The following is an 8,169-nucleotide window of genomic DNA, read 5'->3' as shown; positions in this document are numbered from 1 at the left end:
ACGACCCTCTTTCTCGTGCTGGATGTCACCATAGTTTGGCAATATTTTATGCTCATTACGGTATTGTGTGTCTTTGTGGTCTATTTATGTTCTTTATAACATTTTTGTGTGCTTGCATAGATGTGTATTCTCATTTTTTATGTGTGTGTGGGTGGGTGTGTGGGGTGTGTGTGTGAATGTGGGTGTGTGTGTATGTGTGCGGTGTGTGTGTGTGAGTGTGGGGTGTGTGTGGGGCTATGTGTGTGTGCGTGTGCGGTGTGTATGTGTGTTTGTGTGTGTGGGGTGTGGACGTGTGCGGGGTGTGTGTGCGTGTGCGGTGTGTGTGTGTGTGTGTGTCTGTGGTGTGTAACGGTAGAATATTTTTACTTCAATTTTGAATATAGAAGAAGTGAGGTGTTGCTTTTATCTTCTGCGCCAACGAATGCCATCTGCGTCATGTTACATTTGCCATTCTCCTTCATTTCTATCTACACGACCCTCTTTCTCGTGCTGGATGTCACCATAGTTTGGCAATATTTTATGCTCATTACGGTATTGTGTGTCTTTGTGGTCTATTTATGTTCTTTGTAACATTTTTGTGTGCTTGCATTGATGTGTATTCTCATTTTTTATGTGTGTGTGTGTGTTGGTGTGGGTGTGGGTGTGGGTGTGTGTGTGAATGTGGGGTGTGTGTGTGTGTCCGGTGTGTGTGTGTGTGTATGTGTGCGTGTATGTGTGCGGTGTGTGTGGGGCTATGTGTGTGTGCGTGTGCGGTGTGTATGTGTGTTTGTGTGTGTGGGGTGTGTATGTGTGTGTGTGTGTGTGCGTGTCCGGTGTGTCTGGGTGTGTTTGTCTGGGTGTGTCCGGTGTGTCTGGGTGTGTCTGTGGTGTGTCTGTCTTTGTGGTCTATTTATGTTCTTTGTAACATTTTTGTGTGCTTGCATAGATGTGTATTCTCATTTTTTATGTGTGTGTGTGTGGGTGTGGGGTGTGTGTGTGAATGTGGGGTGTGTGTGTGTGTGCGCGGTGTGTGTGTGTGAGTGTGAGGTGTGTGTGGGGCTATGTGTGTGTGCGTGTGCGGTGTGTATGTGTGTTTGTGTCTGTGGGGTGTATGTGTGTGTGTGTGTGTGCGTGTGTGTGTGCGTGTGCGTGTGCGCGTGTGTGTGTGCGTGTGCGGGGTGTGTGTGTGTGTGTGTGTGTGTGCGTGTGTGTGTGTCTGGCGTGTGTAACGGTAAAATATTTTTACTTCAATTTTGAACATAGAAGAAGTGAGGTATTGCTTTTATCTTCTGCGCCAACAAATGCCATCTGTCATGTTACCTACTGCATATCCATTTTAATTTTATCGACCACAAACTTGAAACGTTTTGCTGAATGATTCCCCACCTTATTATGGTTTTTCCATTTCCTTATATGTGCGTCTTTTTTTTTGTTATGTGTGTGTGTGTTTGTGTGTGTGTGTGTATGTATGTGTGTGGGGTGTGTGTGTGTGTGTTTATGTGTGTGCGGTGTGGTCGTGTGTGTGTGTGTTTGTGTGTGGGGGGTGTGTGTGTGTGTGTGTGTGTGTGCGTGTGCGGGGTGTGTGTGTGTGTGTGTTTGTGTCTGTGGTGTGTAACGATAGAATATTTTTACTTCAATTTTGAAAATAGAAGAAGTGAGGTGTTGCTTTTATCTTCTGCGCCAACGAATGCCATCTGCGTCATGTTACATTTGCCATTCTCCTTCATTTCTATCTACACGACCCTTTTTCTCGTGCTGGATGTCACCATAGTTTGGCAATATTTTATGCTCATTACGGTATTGTATGTCTTTGTGGTCTATTTATGTTCTTTGTAATATTTTTGTGTGTTTGCATAGATGTGTTTTCTCATTTTTTATGTGTGTGTGTGTGTGTGGGTGTGGGGTGTGTGTGTGTGTGTGTGTGTCTCCGATGTGTGTGTGTCTGTATGTGTGCGGTGTGTGTGAGTGTGGGGTGTGTGTGGGGCTATGTGTGTGTGCGTGTGCGGTGTGTATGTGTGTTTGTGTGTGTGGGGTGAGTATGTGTCTATGTGTGTGTGCGTGTGGGGGGGGGGTGTGTGTGTGTGTGTGTCTGGGGTGTGCAACAGTAGAATATTTTTACTTCAATTTTGAACATAGAAGAAATGAGGTGTTGCTTTTATCTTTTGCGCCAAACGAATGCCATCTGCGTCATGTTACATTTACCATTCTCCTTCATTTCTATCTACACGACCATTTTTCTCGTGTTGGATGTCACCATAGTTTTGCAATATTTTATGCTCATTACGGGTATTGTGTGTCTTTGATGTCACCATAGTTTTGCAATATTTTATGCTCATTACGGGTATTGTGTGTCTTTGTGGTCTATTTATGTTCTTTGTAAAATTTTTGTGTGTTTGCATAGATGTGTATTCTCATTTTTTATATGTGTGTGTGTGTGTGGGTGTGGGGTGTGTGTGTGAATGTGGGTTGTGTGTGTGTGTGTGTGCGGTGTGTGTGTGTGTATGTGTGCGGGGTGTGTGTGGGGCTATGTGTGTGTGCGGTGTGTATGTGTGTGTGTGTGTGTGCGTGTGCAGGGTGTGTGTGTGTGTGTGTGTGTCTGGGGTGTGTAACGGTAGAATATCTTTACTTCAATTTTGAACATAGAAGAAGTGAGGTGTTGTTTTTATCTTCTGCGCCAACGAATGCCATCTGCGTCATGTTTTACAATTGCCATTCTCCTTCATTTCTATCTACACGACCCTTTTTCTCGTGCTGGATGTCACCATAGTTTGGCAATATTTTATGCTCATTACGGGTATTATGTGTCTTTGTGGTCTATTTATGTTTTTTGTAATATTTTTGTGTGCTTGCATAGATGTGTATTCTCATTTTTGTTTACCTGATATGAAAGACTATTTATTGAAATGAAGAGCAATAACTGGACAGAAGAGAGTGCATTGTCCCTTTTCTTTTTTCCTTTCAATATATCTCGTTAGCAAGAGTGGTCTTGGATTGATTTACTTTCCTAGAGGGGATATAGTGAGAGAAAATGAGTGGAGGATTGATAAAATCTTATAAATGCCTTGGGTGGTTATGATCTGCTAACCATTTCTGAAATTGGTTACCAGCGACCACTACAAAATGGTATAATTTTGAAGCTTGACTTTGGTGTGTGTAGCCATTTTGATTTCCTTCCTGCTAATAGCGATTTTTATAATTTTCACTCCTTAATCACATGGTGTTTCTGTAGCATCGCCTTAATTATTGGGTGCTCGTCTGGAAGAGGGAGAATGGTCATTTTGCTCACGAGCAATTAATCAGTTATATATGCTGTTGTTGATGCTTGACTAATGCTTGTGCTTACATGTGGCTTACTGTTTATCAGGTAAAGAACTAATCAAGAAGAGCTTAACCATTGCTGCTCTTTTGATCCTAGTGCTTTTAATGGAGCAAAGAGGGTTGCAGCATTTCCTAGTGTGTTTATTTATGTAATTGTATTGGGACAATGATATTGTGATTAATATTATCTAGTTTTTGGATCAATCTCTCTGAAAATCATGATCTGATGTAGCAGGTTTCTGTAGAGATCATGATGTGCAGAAATATATTTTTATATGTTCTAATCAGCTACTGCATTTCTTTTTCAATTTTATCGACCACAAACTTAAGAAATTTCGCTGAATGATATCCCCTCCTTGTTCTGGTTTTTCATTTTCTTGTCTGTGCAACTTTATTTTTGTGTGTGTGTGTGTGTGGGTGTGGGGTGTGTGTGTGAATGTTGGGTGTGTGAGTGTGAGTGTGTGTGTGGTGTGTTTGTGTGTGGGGTGTGTGTGGGGCTATGTGTGTGTGCGTGTGTGCGTGTGCGGTGTGTAAGTGTGTTTGTGTGTGTGGGGTGTGTATGTGTGTGTGCAGTGTGTATGTGTGTGTGGGGTGTGTTTGTGTGTATGTGTATGTGTGTATGTGTGTGTGCGTGTGCTTGCAAGTGTGTATGTGTGTGTGTGTATGTGTGTGTGGGGTGTGTTTGCGGTCTATTTATTTTCTTTGTAATATTTTTGTGTGCTTGCATAGATGTGTATTCTCATTTTTTATGTGTGTGTGTGTGTGGGTGTGGGGTGTGTGTGTGTGTGTGTCTCCGGTGTGTGTGTGTCTGTATGTGTGCGGTGTGTGTGTGTGAGTGTGGGGTGTGTGTGGGGCTATGTGTGTGTGCGTGTGCGGTGTGTATGTGTGTTTGTGTGTGTGGGGTGTGTATGTGTGTGTGTGTGTGTGTGTGTGCGTGTGCGGTGTGTGTGTGTGTGTCAGTGGTGTGTAACGGTAGAATATTTTTACTTCAATTTTGAACATAGAAAAAGTGAGGTGTTGATTTTATCTTTTGCGCCAACGAATGCCATCTGCGTAATGTTACATTTGCCATTCCCCTTCATTTCTATCGACACGACCCTTTTTCTCGTGCTGGATGTCACCATAGTTTGGCAATATTTTATGCTCATTATGGTATTATGTGTCTTTGTGGTCTATTTATATATTTTGTAATATTTTTGTGTGCTTGCATAGATGTGTATTCTCATTTTTTATGTGTGTGTGTGTGTGGGTGTGGGGTGTGTGCGTGTGTGTGTGTGTGTATGTGTGCGGTGTCTGTGTGTGAGTGTGGGGTGTGTGTGGGGCTATGTGTGCGTGCGTGTGCGTTGTGTATGTGTGTTTGTGTGTGTGGGGTGTGTATGTGTGTGTGTGTGTGTCTAGGGTGTGTAACGGTAGAATATTTTTACTTCAATTTTGAACATAGAAGAAGTGAGGTGTTTGCTTTTATCTTCTGCGCCAACGAATGCCATCTGCGTCATGTTACATTTTCCATTCTCCTTCATTTCTATCTACACGACCCTTTTTCTCGTGCTGGATGTCACCATAGTTTGGCAATATTTTATGCTCATTATGGGTATTGTATGTCTTTGTGGTCTATTTATGTTCTTTCTAAAATTTTTGTGTGCTTGGATAGATGTGTATTCTCATTTTTTATGTGTGTGTGTGTGTGGGTGTGGGGTGTGTGAGTGTGTGTGTGTGCGGTGTGTATGTGTGTGTGGGGTGTGTTTGGGGCTATGTGTGTGCGTGTGTGCGTGTGCGGTGTGTATGTGTGTTTGTGTGTGTGGGGTGTGTATGTGTGTGTGTGTGTGCAGTGTGTATGTGTGTTTGTGTGTGTGGGGTATGTATGTGTGTGTGCGTGTGCGGGGTGTGTGTGTGTGTAGTGTGTGTGTGTGTGTCTGGGGTGTGCAACGGTAGAACATTTTTACTTCAATTTTGAACATAGAAGAAGTGAGGTGTTGTTTTTATCTTCTGCACCAACGAATGCCATCTGCGTCAGTTACATTTACCATTCTCCTTCATTTCTATCTACACGACCCTTTTTCTCGTGCTGGATGTCACCATAGTTTTGCAACATTTCATGCTATTTACGAGTATTGTGTGTTTCTGTGGTCTATTTATGTTCTTTGTAACATTTTTTTGTGCTTGCATAGATGTGTATTCTCATTTTTTATGTGTGTGTGTGTGTGGGTGTGAGGTGTGTGTGTGTGTGTGTGTGTGCGGTGTGTGTGTGTGTGTATGTGTGCGGTGTGTGTGTGTGTGTGTGTGTGCGGTGTGTGTGTGTGTGTATGTGTGCGGTGTGTGTGTGTGTGAGTGTGGGGTGTGTGTGGGGCTATGTGTCTGTGCGTGTGCGGCGTGTATGTGTGTTTGTGTGCGTGGGGTGTGTATGTGTGTGTGTGTGTGTGTGTGTGCGTGTGCGGGGTGTGTGTGTGTGTGTGTGTGTGTGTGTGTGTGTGTGTGTGTGTGTGTGTGTGTGTGTGTGTGTGTGTATGTGTGTCTCGGGTGTGTAACGGTAGAATATTTTTACTTCAATTTTGAACATAGAAGAAGTGAGTTGTTGGTTTTATCTTCTGCGCCAACGAATGTCATCTGCGTCATGTTATATTTGTCATTCTCCTTCATTTCTATCTACACGACCCTTTTTCTCGTGTTGGATGTCACCATAGTTTTGCAATATTTTATGCTCATTACGGGTATTGTGTGTCTTTGTGGTCTATTTATTTTCTTTGTAACATTTTTGTGTGCTTGAATAGATGTGTATTCTCATTTTTTATGTGTGTGTGTGTGTGGGTGTGGGGTGTGTGTGTGTGTCTCCGATGTGTGTGTGTGTGTATGTGTGCGGTGTGTGTGTGAGTGTGGGGTGTGTCTGGGGCTATGTGTGTGTGCGTGTGCAGTGTGTGTGTGTGTGTTTGTGTGTGTGGGGTGTGTATGTGTGTGTGTCTGTGTTTGTGCCTGGGGTGTGTAACGGTAGAATATTTTTACTTCAATTTTGAAAATAGAAGAAGTGAGGTGTTGCTTTTATCTTCTGCGCCAACAAATGCAATCTGCGTCATGTTACATTTGTCATTCTCCTTCATTTCTATCTACACGACCCTTTTTCTCGTGCTGGATGTCACCATAGTTTTGCAACATTTTATGCTCATTACGGGTATTGTGTGTCTTTGTGGTGTATTTATTTTCTTTGTAACATTTTTGTGTGCTTGCATAGATGTGTTTTCTCATTTTTTATGTGTGTGTGTGTGTGGGGGTGTGGGGTGTGTGTGTGTGTGTGTCTCCGATGTGTGTGTGTGTATGTGTGCGGTGTGTGTGTGTGAGTGTGGGGTGTGTGTGGGGCTATGTGTGTGTGCATGTGCGGTGTGTGTGTGTGGGGTGTGTATGTGTGTGTGTGTGTGTGCGTGTGCAGGGTGTGTGTGTTTATGTCTGGGGTGTGTAACGGTAGAATATTTTTACTTCAATTTTGAATATAGAAGAAGTGAGGTGTTGCTTTTATCTTCTGCGCCAACGAATGCCATCTGCGTCATGTTACATTTGCCATTCTCCTTCATTTCTATCTACACGACCCTCTTTCTCGTGCTGGATGTCACCATAGTTTGGCAATATTTTATGCTCATTACGGTATTGTGTGTCTTTGTGGTCTATTTATGTTCTTTATAACATTTTTGTGTGCTTGCATAGATGTGTATTCTCATTTTTTATGTGTGTGTGTGTGGGTGGGTGTGGGGGGTGTGTGTGAATGTGGGGTGTGTATGTGTGTGTATGTGTGCGGTGTGTGTGTGTGAGTGTGGGATGTGTGTGGGGCTATGTGTGTGTGCGTGTGCGGTGTGTATGTGTGTTTGTGTGTGTGGGGTGTGTATGTGTGTGTGTGTGTGTGTGCGTGTCCGGTGTGTGTGTGTGTGTGTGTCTGTGGTGTGTAACGGTAGAATATTTTTACTTCAATTTTGAACATAGAAGAAGTGAGATGTTGCTTTTATCTTCTGCGCCAACGAATGCCATCTGCGTCATGTTACACTTGCCATTCCCCTTCATTTCTATCTACACGACCCTTTTTCTCGTGCTGGATGTCACCATAGTTTGGCAATATTTTATGCTCATTACGGTATTGTGTGTCTTTGTGGTCTATTTATGTTCCTTGTAACATTTTTGTGTGCTTGCAAAGATGTGTATTTTCATTTTTTATGTGTGTGTGTATGTGGGTGTGGGTGTGGGTGTGTGTCTGAATGTGGGGTGTGTGTGTGTGTGTGTGTGTCCGGTGTGTGTGTGTGTGTATGTGTGCGGTGTGTGTATGAGTGTGGGGTGTGTGTGGGGCTATGTGTGTGTGCGTTTGCAGTGTGTATGTGTGTTTGTGTGTGTGGGGTGTGTATGTGTGTGTGTGTGTGTGTGCGTGTCCGGTGTGTCTGGGTGTGTGTGTCTGTGGTGTGTAACGGTAGAATATTTTTACTTTAATTTTGAACATAGAAGAAATGAGGTGTTGCTTTTATCTTCTACGCCAACGAATGCCATCTGCGTCATGTTACATTTGCCATTCTCCTTCATTTCTATATACACGACCCTTTTTCTCGTGTTGGATGTCACAATAGTTTGGCAATATTTTATGCTCATTACGGTATTGTGTGTCTTTGTGGTTTATGTTCTTTGTAACATTTTTGTGTGCTTGCATAGATGTGTATTCTTATTTTTTATGTGTGTGTGTGTGTGGGTGTGGGGTGTGTGCGTGAATGTGGGGTGTGTGTGTGTGTGTGCGCGGTGTGTGTGTGAGAGTGTGAGGTGTGTGTGGGGCTATGTGTGTGTGCGTGTGCGGTGTGTATGTGTGTTTGTGTCTGTGGGGTGTGTATGTGTGTGTGTGTGTGTGTGCGTGTG

This window comes from Sesamum indicum, linkage group LG15, assembly GCF_000512975.1.
Source record: "Sesamum indicum cultivar Zhongzhi No. 13 linkage group LG15, S_indicum_v1.0, whole genome shotgun sequence".
In the NCBI taxonomy this organism is placed as follows: Eukaryota; Viridiplantae; Streptophyta; class Magnoliopsida; order Lamiales; family Pedaliaceae; genus Sesamum; species Sesamum indicum.
Note: the sequence above shows the minus strand (reverse complement) of the source record.